Source organism: Ceratotherium simum, chromosome 19 (assembly GCF_057802395.1).
Source record: "Ceratotherium simum simum isolate JZ-2026a chromosome 19, ASM5780239v1, whole genome shotgun sequence".
NCBI classification, from domain to species: domain Eukaryota; kingdom Metazoa; phylum Chordata; class Mammalia; order Perissodactyla; family Rhinocerotidae; genus Ceratotherium; species Ceratotherium simum.
The window spans coordinates 54,049,159-54,058,238 of NC_141918.1; positions in this window are offsets into that span (position 1 = coordinate 54,049,159).

The following is a 9,080-nucleotide window of genomic DNA, read 5'->3' on the forward strand; positions in this document are numbered from 1 at the left end:
GAGACAGGTCTCAAGGAAGTGAGGATCCATCACTCACCCACGGTAGTGAAGACAGCACTCAGGCTGGACCTGGAGCCTCCACACTCAGCCCAGGGCTCTTTTCACTCCAACAAGCTGCCCCCATCACATCCTCCTTTCTGTGCTATTTCTATGCTATCGAGGTGTAATTTAGGTACAATAGACTACACCACTTTAAAGTAGACAATTAACTGCATTTCGACAGATGTATACACCAATGAAACTACTGCTACAATGAAGAGACAGGGCATCGCCATCATCTGACAACCGTCCTTGTACCCTTTTGCCGTCCATCGCCCCCTTGACCCTCAGCCCCAGCCACCACTGTCATTATGGATGGGTTTGCATTCTTGACAACTTTATATAAATGGAACCGTACGTGTACTCTTTCATGTCTGGAAGTCCTCACGCCACACAATGATTGTAAAAGCCATCCACATAACCACAGGCATCAACAGTTCATGCCTTTTTGTTGATAAGTAGTATTCCCTTGTATGGATATATCAGATGCATTTACACGTTCACCTATTAATGGACATCTGTGTTGTTTCCAGGTTTGGGCTATTATGAATAAAGCTCTCATGGATATCCACATGCAGACTGTTGTGTGGACATATTGTGTAAATACCTAGGAGTGGAAGGGCTGTTCCTATGATTGGCATGTGTCTAACTGTGATTCAGCATTTCAAAGTGGTTGTACCGTCTTCATTCCCACACATGTAAGAGATTTCTAGTTGCCTTACATCCTCACCACGTGAGGTATTTTCGATCTTTTTAATTTTAGCCAGGGTAATGGATGTGGAGTGGTAACTCATTGTACTATTAATTCATTTCCCTGGTGACTGAGCTGAGCATCTTTTCATGTGCTTTTTGGTCATCTACAGATCTTCTTTTGTGAGGTATTTCCTCAAGTCTCTTGACCAATTCTCTGATTGCATTGTCTTTTCAGACAGAATGTGCATAAGAACAGTACACTGCAAAAGACAGAACATAGCCTCGAGGAATTAAAGAACTAAATAAATGGAGAGAGAAAGCTTGTTGAGGATTGAAAGACTCAATATGGTTTAGACGTCAATTCTCCCCAAATTGATTAACAGATTGAATACAATTCCAATCAAAATTCCAGCAGTATTTTGGTAGACATTTATAAGCTGATTCTAAAATTTATGTGGAAATGCAAATGACTTTGAATTATCAAAGCAATTTTACAAAAGAAGAATAAACGTGGATGACTTACATTGCCTATTTCCAGAATTACTATACAAATCTTCTACCCAATTTAAAATTGATTTCTTTGTCTTCTTCTTCTTCGGTTTTAAGAGCTTCTATGCAGTCTGGGTATAAGTCCTCTATCAGATATGTAATTTACAAATATTTTATACTAACTGTGGCTTGACTTTTCATTCTCTTACCAGTGTCTTTTGAAGAGCAAAAGTTTTTAATTTTTATGATGTCCAATTTATCAACGTATTCTTTTACTATGTTTTTGGTATCAATCTAAGAAATCTTTGCCTAACCTAAAGTCACAAATAATTTCTTCTAGAAGTTTTACAGTTTTAAGGTTTACATTTAGATCTATGATCTAATTTGAGTTAATTTTTGAATGTGGTGTGAGATATGAATTCTGTTTATTTACTTAACTATTTTTTATATGGATATAGACATCCATTAGTTGAAAAGGTTGAAAAAGATCATGCTTCACCATTCGTTGAAAAGACTATCTTTTCTCCACTGCATTGCCTTTTTGTATATGTCAAAAATCAGTCTTGGGGCCGGCCCTGTGGCCTAGGGGTTAAGTTCTGCACGCTCCTCTTAGGCGGCCCGAGTTCAGTCCCCCGGCATGGACCTATGCCACTTGTTGGCGGCCATGCTGTGGTGGTGACCCACATACAAAATAGAGGAGGATTGGCACAGATGTTAGCTCAGAGCCAATCTTCCTCAACAACAACAACAAAAAAAAACCAGTCTCTTTATAGGTATTAGTTTATTTTTGGACTCTTTATTCTGTTCCAGAGGTCTATTGACTTATCATGACATCAATACCACACTGCTTTGATTACTACAACTTTATAATAGTTCTTGAAATCACATAGAGCTAGTCCTTCAACTTTGTTCTTTATTTTATAGGTATTTTGACTATGCTAGGTCTTTTGCATTTTCATATTCATTTAGAATCAGCTGGTCACTATCTACCAAAGATGCTGACTGAGACTTTGAGTTGGATTGCACTGAATCTATACATCAAATTGGGGGCAATTGACATCTCAAAAATAGTGAGTCTTCTGACCCACAAACAGAAAATTTATCTCCATTTTTCAGGTCTTCATTAATTTATTTCAGCAATATTTTGTACTTTCATTTCATTTGTTTGACATCAAATAGATTTTTGTGTATTGACCTTGTATCCTGCTAGGAACAAATGCTTTCAGATTCAAGCTCCATCTGGCGGTGACCATAGCTTTGGGGACTTGTGTATTTGCCAAGTGAGAAGAATCTTCTTCAATTCATTTGGGGCTTTATCATTAGTCCAAGGAAGAAGATCAAAACCCATGTCAAGTCCCATGGCTGGGCATTGTATGTAGGAGGGCTTTTGTGGACTAACATATGTGAAATGTTTTGTATGTCCATCAATAAGATTTCCTTAGACTAACCATTTAACTGGTGAGGCTGCCAATTTATCCTTGTGTTTAGCTGCAACACCACTTACAAGATTTAGGGGCCAGTGTTCTCCCTTATTATTTAATGTAGTCTTCAATAATCAAGTCCAGCATTATGTACCACTAGAGGCTTTGGCAAAGACATATCCCTCAAAGATCATGAGTTGGTGCCCATTTCTGACTAGCCTTGTTTCTGACATGTTCTATGATAAAAATGATACCAAGAGCATTAAAATAGTTCATAGCAGCAGGCTGAGGGGTTTGGTTGTTTGACACTCACAGCCGTAGGATACAGCGGCTCCTCCTCCATAGCGGAAGTCGGTGTCCACTCCCATGGGTACGTAAGCATCGGGGCCCTGACGCTGCAGCAGAATCTGTAGTCCCTTGTTGTGTCAGCTTCATTACCCCGAGGGGCAGTAAATGACCTTCAATTTAGGTTATGTCATGATGGGTATGTGTAGCATATTTATCTCTTCATTCACTGACATTTACATCCAGTCATGTAAAGCTTTCTCACCTGGGTGACTCACAAGGTCACATTCCCAGGGTCGGATAAGGTGTCTCAGAAAAACCAAAGCATCCATTTGTCATTACGTGTCTCTCCTAAAGTTCATTCTTGTTGGGCTAAACCATGGCTCACAAACAGCTTTAAATGTGTTTTGTTTATATCTGTCTAATGGTTTTCTAAAGGCAATGACCCAACTAACTTACTTTTTACAGTGCAATTTTTTGTTTCCCAATGCTCTGCCCATTTGACAGGATCCAACAGTCAGTAGAAGCTTAGATTTATTCCCATTGGTCTGTTACCAGCCGCCTGACAGTTGTGTACATTACCTGTAATTCTGTACACTGGGCTGACCATCCCCTGCCTTCTCTTACCTGCTTCCTGTTGGGTGTCAGGTGCTGGAATGTCACTCACTGCTTCCACTGACATCCCTGGAGGTCAGTACAACAGTGGTTTTACACTGTCATTTTCAAAGTCATCATAGGCTGTGTTTAACTCTGCATATTTATGAGCATCATTAATTGTTAACATCTATGCTAGTCAATTCTTCAGTTAGGTCAAAGACTAAAATTTGAAAATAAAAAATAACTTTATTATTTTTAGCTTTTTTGAAGAAATACACCATTTCCATTTCAGTGTGTGTGCTGATGTGCAGATTCCTAATCTCCTTTGGAAGAGTCGTTGTTGACCCAAGACAACACAGAATAAATTATGCAGAGTGATTGCAGATATTGCAGATATTGCAGATAATGATAGGCTAAATATTTAGTGTCCGTGGAGTCCAAAATTTTGCTAAACATGTTTTCCCAAGATGTAATGTTCTTCTAAGCCAACTCATTTGTAGTTCCAAAAACCTCAAGCCATTTTCTCCACCACCTGCGGCCACTGTCATAAAAGCTACTCTGCCTCTTCCCACGTCACCTGCCATGGGATCTGTTTTGTCCCATGGCCTAGAGGCAGAGCCATTTTTCCAGCTTATTTAAGTGTATGAAGGGCCTCCTGTTTCCATGAGATCAATGGAAGTGAGTGGCTCTCTTTTTGGTATGTAGGGCCATCTTTTGGGTCACCTGGGGAATGTGTTGTCTTCACAAGTCATTAGGTGCTCCTACATGCCATGAGTCCTCTCTCACTACATGACACTGACCCCCACCCATGCATTGTGGTCCCTAAAACCTCACTTTCTGAGGGGGACCTTAGCGTTTTTGAGATTCATTGCACAACCACATATCATTCAGTCTTTTCTAGTCCATCCGTCTGCTTTTTCTCTTGATTTTGCTCTATCCACATAGGATCTGTGAAATGAAACACAGGGAGGGGCACATGCCAAGAATTTGTGACACTCAACTCTGACAGCTGGCAGCTGGGACACTCTCTGGAGGAGATTCTCCAGATGCCTCTTGACCTGACCTTTCAGGAGGTAGAAAGCCAGGCGCTGTCTTCACTCATCATTATCATCTTCCCTTCACCAAGATGAGACTACTGGTGTCCACTATTGATGTTGTCACCTACAGGAAACCCAGGCTGAGCTGGGAACAGACATCTTTCAGCTCTCTTCAGTGAGGAATGTATACCCTTCCTCCATATCCCCCAGTGTAATTAGCACAACGCTTAACCCATAGGGCTCAGTAAATGCATCCATGGAGCTCAACTAATTTAGAATCCAAGTTCTCTGGGTGAGCAGAGATGTTACATTTTATAGAGCTTGATAGGGTGAATAGAGGAGTGATGCGGGGAGTGTTAGTTCATTCTGTTTCTAAGAGAACAAAAGTCATTGGGTTTATCAACCACTTGAATATCAGAAAGCCAGAATTTTCGTCCCAGATCCCCCTACATTTTCACAGCAAACGTGTAAGTTGTTTTGCTTCTTTTTTACTTTAGTTATTTGATCTAAAATTTGAAGATAAAATACCAAGTTCTAAAATTCTTGGAATATGGTTGATATTTAGATTATTTTTGATGTGGGGAGAGAATCTTGAAGTCCGGAAAGCATTTCACTCATCGGAGAGAAGACAGATCCTCACTGGTCCCTATGGCAGGGACGGGCCTATCAGACATATTAAACCTGCCCCTATGCTTCTCCAGCTGGCCAGGACACAGGCAGGCACTACTGACGTCAGCCGTCTCCTCCGGAGACCTTGGCGGTGCTGCCCACTTTGTGTCCACATGGAGCCCCGGTGTTGGTTACATCCTGAGAGGCTGAAATCTGACTGAAGTCCAACGTCATTGGGCCAGGACAGCTCATCCAGCTGTTGGAAAAAACAGAAGGGGGACCAGGCCAACCACTGAGGTCATCCCTGGGCAGACTGGCCACTTCCTCCAATGACCTTCCACCACTACACTTCTCACGACGTCCTGGTTACTAGACTGAACACCCTGTGAAAGTTGAGATAGTATCTTATTTGTTCCTGCATTCCTGGCTCCTAGTACTGAGTCAAGCACTGAGGAGGCTCTCAGTGACGTTCATTCACTGATCGAATAAAAGTGGTTGTAAACCTCCAATCATCTCAACCACGTTCCCGTCCCAAATGTCCTGTCAGGGATGCTCTGCTTTCTCCCAGGACGTAGCAGATCCCCTTCCTTAGAGAGGACCTGCCTTACTTTCTCCACTCCCTAAGACACTCTCCTGTGGGGAGGTCTGATGAAGATGGACTGTCCTCAGGGACTCCTCTCAATGGTTCACCCTGTCATTAGTAAGAGATGTCCTCGGCTACCCTCTCATCCTCTGGGTTGCCACAGCCCCTCAGTATAGGAGAGCTACCACATTTTGTGGAAACTGTTTGTCTTCTTCCTCTCACTGCTTGATTTCTCTGGGAAATCTTGTTATCTGAACTCCAAGTCTTTAACACAGTATAAGGAAAATTAGTTATTCAACAAATACTTAAGAGATATTGTGTATAAGACTTTCTCAACCATAAATGCAGAAGAATATCAGTATTACCGCTTCAGATGCAAGGGAACCCTTACCCTGGCCCCTCCTGACCTGAGGGGGGAACTGTTTAAGGTAAGGATGGACATCTCCAAACATCACTTATCCCTCTAAGCCCGCACTTACTGGGAGGGCGTCCACTGGGAGGACAGCTCCAGGTCGAGGCTGGGGGTCTGGGGCAGAGCCTCATGGTCGCATCTCCCCCTCTTGGAATGGGTGCTTCCCAGCAGTAGACACCACCCCTGGTCCATCCTTCTGTCTCCTTGGCAGGTGCACAGGTTCCCGGTGGGGTGAGTTACTCGCCCCATCCTCACTGCTCACGCACCGGCTACTCCTTGAGGAGTGGATGGTGCTGTCCGCATTCCTCAGTTTCCCTTGATTTTTATGAACTCAACTTGTCCTTATTCTCACTCACTTTGGCAACCACCTGCCCCACCAGGACCTGACTCTTCTTTGGGTCATTCTCATCCTCCACACCTGCCAACTTTCCCTCTTCCATCTGCTCCCTCAGCTCTGTGTCTCCAGTGTGTGGGCTCAGCTCAGCCTCCTGCAGGAGCCACACAGAGAAGGGACTGGGGAGCCAAGGTCTAAGTTTTCTGGGCCTCTTTCATGGTCAGTGCTTGCTCCTTTTCATGGCAGCCTATTCTTCTATACGAACGACTACCCTCTCAAATCTCTCTGAGCAGACGGATTCAATTGTTAATGTTGTCTCTTTCTTTTATCCGTCTCTCTCGTGGTTAGCTGCTCTTTCACACATCTTGGTACTTCTCTTTTACAAATATTTGGTGATCCTTGATTGATCAGTGATATGTTTTAATAAAAAGCATACTGGTTGATTATTATAGGTAGTTGGCAAAGTTATTTTTTGCGATTTGGAAGAAGAGTTGACCCATAAGACCCATCACTGGATGGGGGTGTACTGACTGTACATTTCTGTGTGTGAGGGGGTCGGAGGCTTCTTTTTGGGATACGTGGACAGTTCAGCTCATACCCTCATAACTGTCCAGTGAGGAGGACTCTGCCTCAGGAGGAGAAATTCCTCAGTGGACGTCCCTCCTGGGGTAGCTGCCTTTCCTTCGCCTCCTCCAGGTTGCCCGTGAAGGCCCTGAGTTACCTCAGGCTTCGTGCCAACAACCACAGGGAGGCCTTCCCAGGCCGGACTGCTCCTCTGCTGTTCGAGCACCTCCTTTGTCTCTTGGAGGAACAAAGGCTCTACCAGCTGCTCCCCGGACCTGGGAGGTGGGGAGGATGCATCCGGGCCAGGGGCTTTGCAAAGTATCTTCTAATTCCTCGACACTTGAGGTGCACTCAGGCCCCTCCCTAGATCCCTAAATCTGAATCTGCATTTTAACAAGAGTCCTTGGTGACTCAGAAGCACATCAAAGTCTGAGAAGAGTGGCTCCTCAAGCATCCTTATTCCCACCCCTTCAGCTCCTGCTCTCCACTCCTGCAGCCTCCAGCCTGGACCCTCTGGGGCTCTGCCAGGAGGGCTGGTCCACGAGCTCTCAGCTCTCGCCCGGGCATGCTTCAGGCTGTCCCTCACTGTTATGCACTTTCCCCTTGGGGTATGTGAGTATTTCCTACTTATGAAACAGCGTAAACACCCAAGTGCCCATCATCTACCTTAGAAATACAACTGCACAAACAGAATTGAAACCCTCATGACTGCCCACCTGACTGTCATCCGAGCACAGCGTGGTAAGCCCCCGCAGCCCGCAGCCTCTGGGCTCACTCTGGTGGGACTCTGTCATGGTGTCAGCATAGACTCAATGGCACCCTTAGCTGACGTGGGGCCTGAGACAGTACGGGATGGCCTGGGAGGGGGAAGGTCTTGGAACTAAACTCACCCACTTGGATGGGGCAGAGCAAATGAGGAAAGGTCCACCAGGGGTGCTGACACATTACAGCCACTGGTTTTAACGGCTGGAAACTGAGAGTGTTGGGTGGGGGCGACCAGCCTTCAGTCAAACGTGCATCAATGAGACTGCCAGAGGAGCTTCTAGAGATCAAAGAGACACAGAAGCAAGCAAGCGGCATCCAGAGTGTCTGTCAGCAGGAAGCAGACCCCTCCACAGGGCAAGAGACAGAGCCTGGACAAGAAGGAACAGGAGCAGGGCTGGCTCCAAGTCCTGGAGAGCACAGTCTCTCCGGCAGAAAACAGGTGGACGGGAGATGGGTCTTCAGGCACAGGAGCAGAGGGTCACTTGCCAGAATTCAGGATCAAGATGTGGCTTAGGTCTCAGAAGTAAGGATGAGCTTGGGCCAGACCAATTACAAGAACGAAGATGTGGATTCTTAGAGACTGGAGCTGCTGAAATTCCTTCTGCTGACACTCGGAATTGGTCCTAGGTCCTAACTGATCAATGTCAAGGGGCCTCAGCTGAGGAGGAGGGTGGGTGGGGAAGGGAGGGGGGAGGGGAGGTAGAAGCTAGGGACCAGCTATGATCCAACGCCATCGCTTGACCTCAAAGATGCTTATATGTTTCAGCTTTTGTGAACAAGCCAACATATCCAAAATCCTACACAAAATTATAAGGATTATTTTGTCCCCAGGGCCCAACCCGCCCCCCTCCCCCCCGCCCCTCTCTCCACCCCCACCCCCCGCCATATACCATGAAAGAAATACCCTAGAGCACCAGGAAAGCCTCATTCCATTCCCAGAAACCATTCTGAGCACCTTCTATGTGCCAGGTGTGCTGGGAACCATGACTTCAGAGGGGAGAAACCAGTCAGGGAGTCAGACACGCATACAGATCATTTCAGGCAGCATGGAAAGGCTGTGCTGGAGGAGATCCTGGGCTGCATGGCTGAATGGAGCGGGGCAGGAGAGTGGAGGAGAAGGGAAGACCCAACAGGACATATTCCACAACCCGTACGTACCTGGAGTACTCAGCTCCTTCTGGAGCGCAACCCAAGGCAACTGTGAAGTGGCCAGAGATCGGGGCTTTGGGGTCTGAGAGCCCTGGGTTGAAAC